General features: G+C 37.5%; 1 pseudogene; it reads right to left on the bottom strand.

The window, feature by feature from the left end:
- Window positions 1-14243: 14243 nt before the first annotated feature.
- Window positions 14244-17118, bottom strand: part of LOC134380956 (serine/threonine-protein kinase pim-2-like) — a 49162-nt pseudogene continuing 46287 nt past the window's right edge.

Here is a 17118-nt window from a genome sequence, read left to right as displayed (position 1 = left end):
AAGTGCATAAAGTGCACTAGTCTTAAGTGTACAGATTGTTGAATATTTTTAAGTAGGTAATTAATTATAGCTTAGCTATAATACAGTTCAACCTTTTTAAATGTATAGTTTGATGAGTCTTGATAACTGTATGCAGTCGCATAACCACCACAACAGTCAAGATATAGGCAATTTCCGTTGTCCCAAAAAGTTTCCTTGTGCCCCTTTGCAGTCAGTTCCCTCCTACCCAAAACTTCTAGCAACCACTGATCTGTTTTTAACCCTATAGTTCTGCCTTTTCCAAAATGTGAAGTTTGTGTTTTCACAGACTTTGTGTCTGACTTCTTCCTATAATGCTTTTAAGGTTCATCACATACTTGTATAATTGTCACCTAGATCAAGATATAGAATTTTTCTAGCACCTCAGAAGGTTTTCTCATTCTCTTTTCCAGTGAGTCTCCCCACCCCCACTATTCTGACTTCTACCATTGGATTAGTTTTCTTGTTTTTGTATTTTATATCAATGGAGTCATATAGTAGGTAATGCCTTGTTTTTTAGCTTAATGTAATGTCTGTAAGATTCGTTCATGTTATAGCTAGTGTAGAGGATTGAATTATGTCCCCCCAAACTCACTGAAGCTTGAATTGTGTCCCCAAAGTTTTATGTATTAGAAACTTGAGACCCACTATGACTATTAAGAGAGTGGGAAATCCTATTATGGTAATTGAAAGGTGGAGCCTTGAAGAAGTGATTGGATTGTAGGACCGTGCAGTAGTGAATGGATTAAAAATGGTGGCCAGGGTTGTGGTTCTGAGAGCTTTAAAAGAAGAGAGCTAAGAGTCCCTCTCTCTGCTCCACCATTTTGCATGTGATACTCTGCCATCATTGTCACCACCACGAAGACCCTCACCAGATGTGTTCCCTGAACTGTGGACTTCCTAGCCTTCAAAACTGTAAGCAATAAATTTCATTTTCTTATAAATTACCCAGTTCTGTGTATTTTATTATAAACAACAGAAACGGACTAATACAGCTAGTAATAATACCTTGTTCTTTTAAAAATATGTGTAGTATTCCACTGTATAAATATACCACGTTTCATTTATCTATTCTACTGTGATGACATTTGGGTTTTTTCTCATTTTTGGTTATTTTGAGTAAACCTTTTATGAACATTCTTCCTGGTGTCTTTTGGTGAGAATATGCATTCATATCTCTTGGCTGTATTCTGAAGGTCATAGGCTGGTTAGGTCATAGGCTAGGAATATGTTTAGCTTTCATAGATGCTGCCAAACAGTTTTCTAAAGCCATTGTACCAGTTTATACTCTCACCATCAATACATTGTTCCTATTACTCCATATTCTCCCTAGCACTTGGTATTGCCAATCTTATTAATTCTAGCCCTTATGGACAGTGTAGAGAATAACCATTACTTTTAGAGTGAAATTGCATGTACAGCACCAATAGTGCCATTCAGATGTGTGGATCTCCTTACTTGCCATTTTACCATGGTGGTGGTGAGTGAGAACCTTCCTTCCCTAATTCAATAACTCCCTATCCCCTTTAATATTTATTTAGTCCCAGTTTCCCTAGAATAAAATACCTGGGGGGTTGGTTGGTGAGGACCCCCTTATTCAGCCTTGTGGAAGAAAATAGGTGAATTTATTCCTCCTTCACTTGAAATGGCCTTTGGAAGCCTGTATCTCACCTCCACTGAAATCAGAGTAATAATTATTCAATAATGGCAAAGTGACTGCAGAGAATCCATGAATGGAGTGTGGGTCCATGTGCATGTGTAGAGCAGAAATATGCTTTTTATTTGCAAAGATAATAGTCTCCAGGAAACATAGTGAGCCTACAGGGTCCATTTAGGATTCCAGCTATTATCCTTGAAGCAGATAGCATCAGGCAGGTTTGAGCTGGTGGGCTATGGGTGGGCCCTGCAATGTGGTTCTTCATAAAATAACATGCCTATGAGAGCACAACCGAAACTGCCAGATTTTTTGTACTCTAAATCTGATGTAGACTGTATAATGGGGTTTTTATGTGTGTCTAAGAATCACTATGCATTTTACAGTATTTCTGGCCACTCTACAAATACATGAATCAGATTAAAGAATAGTCGGTCAGACATGAATTAAATATATATTCCCATAATAGTGATTATCTTTTTTTCTTGGCTTGACATTAGTATAGCAAGCTAAAATAATAGGAGATAAGTAGCTATTATAAATGAACCATTAAAAGCAACAGTAGGCCAAAGTTATCATTGATCTCTCCCTGTCTCTTACTTTATAAAAACTAATGTATCGAATTGCTATGGAGTTACCTACTTTGGTAATAAATCTGTTGTGTCAGAGTAGTGACCTGATGTTTTCTTTTACATATAATTTATAGTCTATTGATTTAATTCTCTGAATATCTCACCCTATTGGTATAGCATAAAACCATTTCTTGATTGAAAGGCAAAAGAAGCCTGGGATGGAACCACATGGCAGAATATTTTTATTGAAAATTTCCACTTGATCAGTAGCCAAATAAATATGAACTTATTTTCAATGACAGTTTCAAGTTTAAAGACCAGAAAAGGAGATGCTTTGGTTCATCATCTATTTGAGTGATTGACTTATAGATGTATTTAGAAATTTAGAAATTTTTCCTGTGGTCAGGGGAGTGAAGCTTATGGAGACATTTTAAGAAGACACTAGCTTCTTTTTTTAGTGAGTCATAAACCAGAATGTGGAAAATGAACTGAAGTAGCAGACAGTTTAATGTTACTACATAAAACATTGATGCTGTGCTGCTAAAGCTCTTCCTTCCCTCAACGTGTAGAAGAGAAAGCCAGTACTTTAAGCTCTTCCAGCCAATATCTGGCACATTGCCATTTGGCTACACATACCAGGATGCCAGGCACCACACCACCACTCTCTAACTTGAATAGAGCTGCTGGCTTCTTCTTAAGTGCCAGTTCCAAATTTCTGGCAATGACCAACTATTACCATAAGTCCTGTCATCCCTACTATCCATCTGCACAAATCCTGAGCTTAGCATCCAGCTCCTGAATTTTTTTCACCTGTCTCAAGCAAAAGTATAATGAGTACCTTTAAATATCACTGAGAAAAAACTGAGAAATAGCAAATATAATAGAAATTAACACAAGTTAATTTGGGAGAGTGCTTTTCTCTATTTTTGCCCACCTCCCTACTTATTCATTTGTTTGTTGCTTTTCTTTAGATGTCACAGATCTAACCCAGCTAAGCTAAAAAACAAACAAAAAAATGATCATGCATCGTTGTCATATCATAAGCATAACTACTTGGAGGGGGGCAATTTGAGGATGGCTATCCTATTGCTGGGCCTTATTTTTTTCCTTTACCTAATGCACATAGCCATAGAGATTATGGAAGAACACCTCAATACTCACTCCTAGAAGAGAAAGCAGTGACTTTTTTTATGGTCCTTGTAACTCATGCCATCAATTTTATCTGTGATAGGTTCATGTCAAAATCAGAGTAATTAAATGGAATGACAATTCTGTTAAATGTGTTCATGCCATTGCATTGGCAATAAAGCATGCACAAATTTACAATTAAGTCCTGTCTTTCTCCTTAGCCATAGAGAATTGTGACAAAAATTAAGTTGCACAGGCATGGGGATCCAAAAGGGTATTCATCAAAATAAAAACACCAGGTGGATACTCTCAGGATTATAACGTCTTCTTATGCAATTACTCTTTTTCACTGCATATTTTTCGACTGAATAATAATTACCTTTGCACTGAGAAAAGGCAGGATCAGCTAGTTTCAACCTGTTTTATTACAACCTCTCCCTCCCTTTTTAAATTTGCAAGGCAGCATAGAACCATAACTGTTTATTCAGATAAAAGTATATTTGTTCCAGTTCTTAGCTTTCAAAGGCTAACAGGCTTTCAAATGTAGCACACTGAGCTTTTAATACAGTCACTTTGGTGCTTCAAAACACATCATTTAGATGCATATGGATGTTATGGTTAATTTCCTAAGCGATCACTAGGAATCATCAATATAACAAATAAAGGAGACTTGAAACCTAGCCCAAGCAGTGAATTGACAGCCGTCTTTAACCACCGTGACCTAAGAATGACCCTGAGCTCTGCTGGGTGCGGGAGTTAGATCTGTTGCAGAGCACAGGAGTCAGATGTCTAACAGGCCTGGAGACTCCCACTGTGCAGCAACTGCAGAATCACTTGCAAGGTCTGATATACACACGGGTGACAAACAGTGACGCAAACTTCAAGCTCTTTTATTATATATTTTGAAATAAAGAGTTGTGAGTGCTTGGTAGTTATTTTAACTGCTTCCTGGTTTGTAAAGTTAACATTCATAAAAGAACAACTAGGGCCGAGCCCCCTGGCGCACTTGGTAGAGTGCGGCGCTGGGAGCGCTGCGACGCTCCCGCCGCGGGTTCGGATCCTATATAGAACTGGCCGGTGCACTCACTGGCTGAGTGCCGGTCACGAAAAGGACAAAAAAAAAAAAAAAAAGAACAACTAATAAGTTTGATGTATTATATAAAATGTTCTAATTTGACTATGTCTTCAAATATTGGTACTGTGTGTAAATACATTTTGCACGCAGACACACACGTGTCAAGAATTAATTTTATGGTAGCGGAACAATATATTAAAAAATGCTTATAATCACATGTGGCCCTGTACCCGTTGTTTTGTTTTTGGTAGCTTTTTACCCCTAAGATATGCTTACATTTTAAATTTCTTGCTTACATCTTTATAACTAGATCAATAATGATAGTTTAGTGGGAAAACACACGTACAGCATGGTAGAATATAGATTTGGGCTTTATTGCCATGCTATCTTGTTGCAGAAATGCTATCTGAAACAATTATTTTAATAAAGCAGAGTTGTTTATAAGGGGATAGACATTTAAAAGAACTAAACAATAAAAATTCAGGCTACCTTACTAGCTTTTCAGTCGTTAGTGACTAAAGTGGAGAGTTTTGGAGTTGTTTTCTCTTTTGAAATGCTTCTTTTCCTAAGATTCTAGCAAATGAAAAGTAGATAAACTTACCCTAAAACGAGACATAAATCCAATTATTTGTACTACTAGCATATGCATAATGACTAAAATGATTACATATTAGTGAAAATGCAAATGAATGATTTTTGTACAATCTCCATATGTAAAATGCATTTTAAAAATTATTCACAAGCAATAAATAATCATAATATTTGATTTATTCCTCAAGTCTCTCTGACTTTCAATTTTTCAAAGGCCACTGCAGCTTGCAGGTAGATTCTACATTTGGAATTTGCCAGAGTGAACCTGGGAGTGCCGTGGGCAGCACCCTGGGATCTGGATTCCCGATCTTTTTGGGGTCTATCACCCACAAAAGAGGTAGTGCTAAACACTGGACAGAGCTGGAGTTCCCATCCTGACTGCATGGGGGGGTGGGCAGCCTTCTGGCTCATGCTTGCAGTGCTGAAAAATGATAAAAGTTTTGAATCAAATCCTTACAAATACCAAATTTTAGCTGAGTCGCCTTCTCAACTGCCATATTTACTTTCAAGAGCTTGCTTTTCCTAAGATAGCATTTTATGGTTTTTATTCTTTCCTGTGCTTTTAATAAGAGAAATAGGTAGTGGTATGCATATTATAGTTGGTAATGCTTTCTCATAACATTGTGATCCAGGTTTATATAACATTTTTCTCAGAAAAGTATAGAGGGATCTGTGGCTAAGAGAAGAGTATTACCTCCCTGGCTCTGTGACAAATGAGGATTTTACTTTGATTCATAACCTTTTACAAACAGCTCCATCTTGACCAGACCACTGTATCTGGTGACCTATTCAATTCATTAATGTTTCACATTGGGCCTAAGTGCCTACAATGGGGAAATGACAACAAGTGAGTACCAGTGACCTCATTAACTTGGCTAACACTGCTAAACGAATGGCTTGGCATTATGGAAGTTTGGCCCGTCTACCTGAGGACAATAACACAAATCTCACTATGGGCTGCTGCAGAGATTTACGTGGTCGCCACTTTGCTCGCTTGCACACACCCCAGTGCTTTTTCTTTTATAAATACTATTTTTTGTGCCCAAATGACATCTCCTTGTAAATAGGTTGCATCTTTGGCCTGATGTGCTTATCATCACAAATCTGTAATGCTCTAGGAAGTAGAATGTGTCAAGGTTTAGTTTCAGGATGCAGAAACAATTCTAGCTCTTTTTCTCTCTCTTTTTTTTTTTTTTTTCTTTTTTTCTTTTTCGCGACCGGTACTCAGCCAGTGAGCGCACGGGACATTCCCATAGAGGATCCGAACCCGCGGCGGGAGCGCCGCTGTGCTCCCAAGCGCCGCACCCTCCCGAGTGCGCCACGGGGCCGGCCCCAATTCTAGCTCTTTAAAGAAGAAAGAGATTTAAATATAGGAAGTTATCCTTATAAAATTGGAGTAGTGAGCTCAAGGTTGGGCTTGCAGGATTGATTCCCAGAACAATACTGCTAAACTGGCCTGAAATTTTAGCTGCTACTTGATCGGGAAGGTGGGAAATCAGAAGGCTGCCATGGAACTGTAGAATTCAGAGCTCATAATAGCCTCACAAAACTAGCAACTGGACACTGGAACTCTGCTGCAGAAAAAACGCAATATCTATCGCTCCTCCTCAACTGTGCTTGCCAGCAGCAACAGAGAAGGCAGCAGGGTGATTGCCCTCACCTCTCTTCTACCTGTCAGATCTCACATGGTTGCATCTAATTGGCAGGTCCTGATCCAGAACTCTTGCCGCAAGGGAATGCCGGGAAATATAGTTTTTAGCTTTCTACCTTTGGCAGTACTGAAAGGAAGTTGGAATGGACGTTCATTGCTAATTTGCCATTTCTATCTCACAACCTAAAGAAGCAAAAGCTTGTAACAGGATAAGAAATCCCTGGATTTTCTTTCTCTTCCTGATGTCCTTTGATTTTTATTTAGGTGAGTGAATTTTTTTCACTAAAGTATTAAAAATTGAAGGCGGCTCTCCAATATTTTTCTACTGTTTGTCTGAAGTAGCTTGGCATCACCACAGATCTTTCCCAGGTGTTGACTGAAGATGTAATAACTAGGGTCTCAGCTTTCCATTTCCTTATATCTTCTGTTCCAACTAGCTGCTCCTAATTTCTCCATTGTCTCCCACTTATTTCTGTCTCTCCCTATGCACGTTCTCCTCATATTGTTGTTTTGTTGGGATTCTGTCGCTTGGCCTCAGCTTTCTTTCTGGAAGCTATTGTTGGGATCTTCCTTGTTTCTAGGCTTAGCAGTCGGTGGATGCCTTGCTCAAATTCCCACTCCTGTTCTTAAAATCCCAGAATAGAAATCACCTGGACCCCCAATCATCCAGGAGGGAGTTGGGCCAGTAAGAGTTATGTTACTGAAATGCTTTTAGAATGTTTTGCTATTAAAATTTCAAAGAGAGCTAGATATGTCAATTGAGCAAACTGAAACATTTAGGGACTGATTTTATTTTCCATTGCTGAGCTGCCTTGATCTTGCAGGAATCAGCACTTAGCACAGTCACAATATAGGCATGCAATGTTGGCTAAATTAACCACAGAATGTAATGGCTATGAAGCACATTTGCAGAACTCATTCATGTATTTTGATAAATAAGAATTATGCTTTAAGTTTATGCTTTTCCTTTGGAGTGCAAACCTTAGAAAGTACTATGTTGTCAAGTCATTCGACTGTACCATGTAGCTTAATTACAAAAGGGAATGATTAAGCTATGGATCAGTCAGAGCTCTTCAGGTAATTTATTGGCACACATAACTGAAAGTCCAGTGCAATCTTTGAGGGCAGCTGGTCAGGGCTCACATGATGTCATTAGAACCTGTTTTCTTTCACCTTCAGTTGTTATATGGCTACCTTCTGCTGTATTTGATTCATTGTCAAGCTATATATGATGGTTTCAAGGAACTACAAGAACACATCAACCTAACACTAAATCCAGTATTTCCAGCAGGAAAGAGAGTTTACTTCTCAATAGCACAAACACTAGTCTAGACATGAACCTCCTTAGCCCTGATTGGCCTGACTCAGGTTATTTGCCCATTTATGAACCAATCAGTGACTGGGGGGATGGGACGCAATGATTGACTTGGTTTTGATCTTAAACTCCACTTCCAAATTCAGAGGTAGAATCAGCTTCTTCATAGACTGAGAGTAGGGTTGGGGTGGATCCCCAAATGGACATTCAGGAATTGTTATCACAGAAAGCAGGGTAGATGCTGGACAGCAAAAGCGACACATGTCCAACACAAGCAGAAAGCAAGATACCCCTACCAAGAAAATACTGTGTCTCCAGAAACTTAGAAATGAGATGTGAAGTCAAGAACCTCCTGACGTTTCTGGCTTTGTTTCAGTGGTCTGGGCCACAGGTCCAGTTGACTTTCTGAAAGCAATTTTTTTTTTTTTTTTTAAGGAAACAACTGAAATCAAAGCTGAGAGCCAATATTAAGGACATAAGTCTAAAGTGAAACCGATGGAATACACCCTGCAGTTCCGAAGAACGATTCAGGACTATGGGCACTATTTGTCCAAATTTCTATTCTTAATTTAAAATTGTTTTTGCAATAAAGTAACACTTAAAAAGAAAAAAATTCAAACATGCAGAAATGTAGAGAGATAGTACAATGAAACCCCCTCTACTCACTACCCAAATTAAGTCACTATCTGGATTCTGTCATTTCCTTCATCCATCATCTCCTTTTCCCCCTTGCTGAAATATTTTAAAGCAAATCCCAGATATCATGCCATTTTACCTCTACATACCATACCACAGTATCAAATGCTCTTTTTTTAATAGCCTTTTATTTGTTGCTGTTATTTAATGCTATAAATGATTCAGCTATAAATCTAAATATGGTGGAGCATTAGGAGCTTAAACTCCTTTCTCCTAAAACCCCAAAAGCCAAGTACACCTCTACCAGACCTAGAGAGCATTCCACAAGATTGCAGCATTCCAAACAATGAGAAAGAAATCAAAAGGATAAGTTTGTTTTATTTCTAAATGGACAGCACTTTGGCTGGCTTCCTGTTGTAGCAGTTTAGACATTTGAAAGCTACTGCAGCTGCTAGGTCTGTGGATCTGATCATCTTTAACTGTTGTCTTTTTATGAGAGAATTAAGGTTACCTCCTTTGGGATTTCAACATAATTGTTTCCTGAAAATTGAACTCCTTAGGAAACTATAAGTGTGAAGCTCAAAGTTTATTTTAATGTTTTTAATTCTATCTTGGGTTTTAACACCAAGATAGCTTAGTCTGGTTAGCCTGAGCCAATTTCTATATACAGTTTGATGTGCAGGTTTAAGCAGGTTCTAAAAGAAACTGGTGGTTGGAATTTTTATGCTAAAAAAATTCAATTGGGACTTCTGTCAGAAAGATTATAAATCAAAGTTTAGACATGTGGTTTAGCAGTATCTTTTTAAGTAAAATATCTTGGATAGTTTCTACGAAGTTGCCAGTGAACCTTGTCCGCTAAACCTATAATTCAGAAGGTCCCCTGAAGCTTTGATCTCTGGCAGCATTTCCATTGATATTGATCTAGATGAAACAGGCAAAGTAGAAAGAGCAGCTGGAAATAGCTATTGATTTATTCACTTGACAAATATTTTTGAAGCTTCTGTTATGTGCCAGTGCTGTGCTAAGTTCTGTGGGTAATTCAAAGAAGAAATGACAAGGGTCCTGGTTACAAGGAGCTTGCCATCTACTGGAGATAAGCCTGCACATAAAGTAGAATATGAAGTGCCATAAAAGGAATATGGGAATTTTGAAGAGGAAAAGATGTACTACTAGATTCTAGGATTTGAGATGGCTATATGGAGAGATGAGAACTGAAATAAGCTTGGGCATATATATTGGATTTGGACATGCAGAAACAGGCAGGCAAGAAAATAAAGGCCCTGCAGTTGACATAAACTGTTGTATCTTTTAGGGAAGAGCCATAGGGAGATTGCTGGCAAGGTCCATCAGGTGTGTGGACAAATAAGTGGTATTGTGGTTTGTCAGCTTATGCTTTATATAGAACTTCTGTGTTATATATGTTACACACAACTAGTTATAAAAAGGACAAAAAATTACATGTCAGATATTCTGATGTTATACCTAATCAGCATTCTGTAAATCTGTTGAAAGCTTTACTTTTATAAATTCTCCAAGATTTTGGGATGAATAGAAGAAAGATATTGCTTCCATCAGTATTTAATGTGAAATAGTGTTAATTCATAACTTTTAAACCCCCTCCCCATAGGTAAAATGCACAAAAGTATAAATAAAAGGGGACAAGATGTAATAAACAGCACTGATTATGTCCTGTTTGTTTTACCTCCTTAATTTTTCTTGAATCTGTTTGTTTTTCCTCATCTTTATTGCCACTGTCCAATTTCAGGTGGATAGCTCTCATTTAGGACGCCTGGCCTCTAGCCTTGTTCTCTGTCAGTCTATCTCCATCCTACAGAGTGAGATTTCTAAAACACCCAATCTGATAATGTTTCTCCGTGCTGTGGAATGATTCCATGGCATTGCATTGCTCTTAAGATAAAGTCTGAATTCCATTACATGATTTGTAAGGTGATCGTTTCATCAGGGTTGATGTGTGTGTGATCAAAGAGTATCTAAATATAATTTAAGCCACTGAAAAAAAATCAGTTGAATGTTATGTTTTGGGTGGTAGGCAGTAATAGTTACCAAATGATAATATATTTACTCTGGCTGTTACTTGTTTGACATTTTTCTTATCCTGTATTTTACATAAGCCATTTAGGTGAAGCTTACTTTATGGAATAAATAGATTCTTTAAAATATTCCCTGTAAAATTAATTTTTGTATTTTAAGCCTTTTCCACACTAAATTTCATTATTGAATTAGAAATTGATTCTCCTGTAAGGACCGTTTACCTTAAGATAAAAAATTTCAATGTTGAAAGGAAGTGTAGGTATATTAACTTGTTTTAATAGGTAAGTATCTATATTTAGTATATAAATTTAAAGCAGTTTTAGGATTATTTATATTTTTAATATAATAAAATAAAGGTTAAACTAGAAAGATGTCAATGACTTGATTGAACATAATACAGCAGAATGAATAATCTTATGGGAAAGCACATTTATTGGCACTTATTGAAGGGGAATTAAAGTGATGAGAGTAATATCATAAATGTGTTACTAACACCTAGGTGAAGGTCTCCTGAACTTTTCAACAGTCTGCCAGGGTGATGCTTTCATTCATTTATTTGTTTATTCACCATTTATTCAAAAAATATTTGCTGAGGGTCTATGCCATGACAGCACAGTATGTCAGTCCTGGGGATGTGATGGCAAAGAAGTGAAGTTCTGACTCTCTTAGAATTTACAATCTAGTGTGGAAGTGAGTGGGAACAGACAAATAAGTAGATAATAAATAAGAAAATTTCTGGAAGAGGTAAGTTCCATGAAGGAAATAAGACAGTGGAAGGTGATAGAGACTATAGAGAGAGTGATTATTTTATACAGGCTGATCAAGAAAGGACATTTTTTTTTTTTAGTATTTATTTATTTATTTAATTTATCAATATACAGTGTAGTTGATTTTCATGTCCCTTTACCAATTCCTCCTTTCCCCTCCTCCCTGTCCCCCCTCCCCCACAACAACATCATATCTGTTCACTTGTCTTAACAAGTTCAAGTAATTGTTATGATTGTTGTGTCTTCTTCCCCCACCCTGTTTATTTGTTTTTATCATTACTTACTTATTTTTATTGGCTCCCACAAATAAGTGAGAACATGCAGTACTTCTCTTTCTGTGCCTGGCTTATTTCACTTAATATGACTTTCTCTAAGTCCATCCATGTTGCTGTAAATGGTAGTATTTCATTTTTTTTTATAGCAGAGTAGTATTCCATTGTGTAGATATACCACATTTTCCGTATCCACTCATCTGATCATTGGCATTTAGGCTGATTCCAACTCTTGGCTATTGTAAACAGTGCTGTAATAAACATGGGAGTACAGGTATCTCTTTGACATGATGACTTCCATTCCTCTGGGCATATACCGAGCAGTGGAATAGCTGGGTCATATGGTAGATCTATCTGTAATTGTTTAAGGAACCTCCATACCATTTTCCATAAAGGTTGCACCATTTTGCAGTCCCACCAACAGTGTAGGAGGGTTCCTTTTTCTCTGCATCCCCACCAGCATATATCATTCTCAGTCTTTTGATATTAGCCATCCTAACTGAAATGAGATGGTATCTCAAACTGATTTTGACTTGCATTTCCTGGATGCTGAGTGATGTTGAGCATTTTTTCATGTGTCTGTTGGCCATTTGTATATTTTCCTTTGAGAAATGCCTATTCAGCTTCTTTGCCCATTTTTTAATTGGATTACTTGTTTTTTTGCTGTTAAGTTGTTTGAGTTCCTTGTATATTCTGCATATTAATCCTTTGCCAGATGTATATTTTGCGAATATTTTCTCCCACTCTGTTGGTAATCTTTTCACCTGTTAATTGTTTCTTTTGCTGTGCAGAAGCTTTTTAGTTTGATATAATCCCATTTGTTTATTTTTCCTTTGGTTGCCTGTGCTTTGGGGTTCATATTCATAAAGTCTGTACCCAATCCTATTTCCTGGAGTGTTTCCTCTATGTTTTCTATAAAGAGTTTTATTGTTTCGAGACGTAAATTCTTTAACCCATCTTGAGTTCATTTTGGTATATGGTGAGAGGTATGGGTCTAGTTTCATTCTCCCACCATTTACTGAAGAGGCAGTCTCTTCTCCAGTGTGTAGTCTTGGTGCCTTTGTCAAAGATCAGATGGCTGTAGGTGCATGGGTTGATTTCTGGATTCTCTATTCTGCTGCCTTCATCTGTGTGTCTGTTTTTATGCCAGTACCATGCCGTTTGGGTTACTATAGCTTTGTAGTATAGTTTAAAGTAGGTAGTGTTATGTCTCAAGCTTTATTTCTTTTGCTCAAAATTGTTTTGTCTATTCATGATAAGAAAGGACTTCCTAAGGACAGAGCAGAGACCTCTATGATGAGAAGAGTCAGAGAAATAGACTTGGGAGAAGAATATTTCTAGTTGAGGGAATAGTAAGTGTAAAGGCCTGGAGATAGTAATAAAATTGGCATGTTCACAAGAAACTCAGGGGCCAAAGGGTGATGTAATGTGGACAGGCTGGGAAAAGATCATACAGGGCTATGTAAGCCATGATATAGAGTTCGAATTTTATTTTAAATGAAATTGTTGAATACTTGCTATGCCAGATATCTTCACGAAGTTCACGGTCTAGTAGAGAAGACAAAAATATAAAGAAATAATGGCAAGTCATATGATAAATTTGGAAAGAATTGATTTCTATTTCCTATTAGTGGTTCTCAATTCTGACTGCACAGTAGAGAAAATTAGGAACTATATGTGCCTGGGTGCCATCCCCAAAATTTCTAATTTTAATCGAACTGTGTTTGGGCTGGGGTTATACAAGTTTAAGAAGGTACACAGGTGATTCTAATGCCATTGAGGTTGTGAACTGCTGCTGAAGACAAAGACTTAATTCTAGTGGGCAGATGTTAGTTTCCAGGCAGGTTCACTCAAGAAACAAAAATTACAGCACCCTGGAAAGTTTCCTTGAAGATCAAGCCTAGAATCAAATAGCTCATACAATGTCCGGAAGTTTATGATTATGAAGAGATGTGTTCAAAGGATAATCACAAAGCAGGTGGTTGATGAGTCTTATGTAAAAAGAAAAATGGAGAGTAGCTTTTCAATAGAAAAATGGTACAAGAAGAAAATCAGAGGTGATATACATATTTTAGAAGAGAAATAAAAATGAAGCTACTAATTCGATAGTCAAATTATTGAGTCCTGATATGGGACCCTAGGCTAGGGGAAAGGGTCCCTTTGCTAAAATAAGAGCTGCTGGGGTACTGGAAGGAAAGCACCCTTAACCACGCAAGAGCATTTGAACTAAGTTTGTGTGGTGGTAGTAGGAGGTGCCAGTATGGGGTTGCAAGTGATTAGAATAAAGGTCCTGGGGCTCAAAATTGAAGTAACTCTAACCAAATAAACACCCTTAACAAAATGAGAAGCAAGGAAGTCCCCCCTCCAGAATAAGGGACCCCAGGTTCTGGGAGGAAGGCTCCTTCACAGGATTGGGATGGGGATTGGGCAGACTTGGCTTATGTCTTCTGACCCCTCATTCCCAATTCCTGACCTTAATAATACTGGATTTTTAATGAACTGTAAAACCAGGTCAACCAATGTCTATCTGTCCTTGTGGCATGGCCATGGGATGGCTATTCTGACCAGTGTGTGCCTGGCCAGGCCTAGGAGAGCAGGGAGCAGGCCAAGGGGGTGGGCCTTCTTTAGGGGGGTTGAGGAGTGGATCCTCAGCTGGTGTTTGCATCCAGGGGTCCAGCAGGGTCCTCCAGTGAGGGCCGGGAAGAGTGTTTGGGGGAGATAAGGGCAGGGGAGTGGAGCTCAGCCTCTCAAAGATAATGTCCCCATACACCATGTCATAGAGGAGGATACCCAGTGACCAGACAGTGGTTGGAAGTGCATGGTACTGGTGTTCAGAGATCCACTCCAGGGGGCTGTCCACCCTTGTCCCATCAAAGTCAGTATAGGATTCATCATGAAGCAGGGCACCTGAACCAAAATCAGTGAGTTTGGCACAGCCCCAGCAGAGGTCTATCAGGAAGTTCTCATCCTTGATGTCACAATGGACAGCTTCATGGGCATGGCAGTGCTGGACGGCTGCCATTACCTGGGCAAAGAAGCAGCAGCTTTGGCCTTCACCCAGCAAGCCCTTCTCTGTGATGTAGTCAAAGAGATCCTGGGCAGACAAAGGCCTCTCAAGGACCAGCATGAAGCCCTCTGGTGTCTCAAACCAGTCAAGCAGGGGGATCACACCAGGGTGCCCACAACTGCACCCACCTTCCATAGCAGTGCCACTTCTAGTTGCCCACTATTTGATGTTCTAAACAGTGTACGACATCTGCCTATGGCAAGGGAAGAACAAAGAAAGCTATAGAAATGCTAGTTTTTAAAAAATGGAACCCTGGCAGATGCTGTCTTCCGTAATCCAAAGATTCACTTTATGATTTGTAGGATTGATCTTGGTACATTCACACAAAATAAACAACAGCTTTATCAGTCTTTACTTTTTCTTTTATTTTATACTTCAAGAAAGCCAAGGCAGTGACATTAATTTTGGGTCACTGTCATGCTCCAAAATTAAAATTGGGGTATTACTAATTCCATTTACAAAAACATTAAATAACAATACATCTTAGTTTAAAAAAAAATAGAGCAACACTTGAGAAAATACTCTTTTCCTTAGGTTTGTGAACATCAGAGTCGAACAGAATATATTCATAATGTATTGAATTGATTCTACTATCTCAATTTAGTGCACACATGCTGACCTTATTGTCACTGGGTTGTATGGGTGGGTGTGTGTGTATTTGGAAATAGTTTGGATCATCGAAGCTTATATCCTCATTCTATTTGTATTTCATATTTTCTATTTAAATTATTCTATCAGTAGCTTCTCCTTTTATATTAAAACATTTTTTACATTTTACTAAATTACCTTTATTAAAGTCTATTAAGGAGATGTCAACAAATAATAAGCCTCTAATCCATTTCAATTATACTGCTCCTAGCTTGTCATTCCACTACTATGAGACTGTTCCAATTGCTTACAGAATTAAATATATACTTTTCTCTCTGTTACCTCTAGGACAATAGTTTCTAAACTTTTGGATTTCATGCACTTGTAAAGTTTTAAAATAAAGTTGGGAAACTCCCACATGTTTGCAAATGTTTTATTTTCTCAAATAAGGTCACTAAGGAAAATAAATATCTAATAGAATAATCATCTCATTTAAAAAAGTGTTAACTAAAAAAGCAAGGACTCATTGCTTTAATATTCCTTCTAATTCTAAAGTTCTATCTTAAATGCTGATTCTGTAGAAATGATAGTTGTCTGTCCACATTCCTCTATAATAATTGCCACCATATTTAGCATAGTGCTAAGTACATAGGTGATAGCCAGCAAATATTGTAAAACTGTATTCTAGTTGTTATAGACTCACATGTTACCTGACAGAGAGTGGTAACTACTCAATAAAGGTTTATTGGAAGACTCACTGAATAAATGAATGAATGTTCTTTGTTAGTATATTCAGAGAATTTGACACTGATTTCCAGCACTTTGAGCAGGTGTATATGATCACCAAAGCCTGATGAATGAATTATTTTCTTTATCTGTCACTGTTGCTGTAAATAAAACAGCCATAAATAGAAATACAAATTGTGATTACAAATGATCATGTTTCTGCTATTGATTAATTAGCTCATCTTATATAGGTAATTTTTAATAAGTACTTAAAAATTTTCCAATTTAATTTTTATTCTTATACTCGAATGTGAACTGATCAGTAAATTTCTAAATTTTATCTGTTCTGGCCTATCCGCTAAGTACAATAATCTTTTCTTTATCTACCCAGTACTTTGCCATTGAAAAGCTGATTTAAAAGGTCAGGTAACTTTTTAGGGAAATGATACATGTGTTTAAATGCTTCCCAGTCTTGCTTTGATCTGCAGGCTGCATATTCTATTGATTATTAAGTTGGATACAAGTCACTTAACTCATTACTCATTCATTGGAAGTTATAGCAATTAGAGTCAAGAAATCATGAACGCACACAGGTCTCATCCCAATTTTTTTTTGGAAAATTGTGAAAGTAGTACCAGCTCACTGAAAATATTTATATTATACAGAAGGATATAAAGTAAAAAAACAAACAACAAACCCTCCTGGCCATCCCCTTTCTCCATTTCTAACAACTGTTCTTGCTAACAATTAGATGTTTTATCCTGATACACACCCACATACATACTAATTTTGGTATAATTATACTTTTAAAAATTGTGGTAAACAAAACACGTAACATAAAATTTACCATTTTAACCATTTTAAGCACACTAAACACCAATTCAGTAGTGTTAAGTGTATTCACATTGCTGTGCAACAGATCTCCAGAACTTTTCATTTTGCAAAACAGAAACTATATCTATTAAACATCATCCTCATTTTCCCTTCCTCTCATCCACTGGCAACC

Source organism: Cynocephalus volans, chromosome 6 (genome assembly GCF_027409185.1).
Source record: "Cynocephalus volans isolate mCynVol1 chromosome 6, mCynVol1.pri, whole genome shotgun sequence".
NCBI classification, from domain to species: Eukaryota; Metazoa; Chordata; class Mammalia; order Dermoptera; family Cynocephalidae; genus Cynocephalus; species Cynocephalus volans.
Note: the sequence above shows the minus strand (reverse complement) of the source record. Positions and strands in the feature narration are given on the sequence as shown.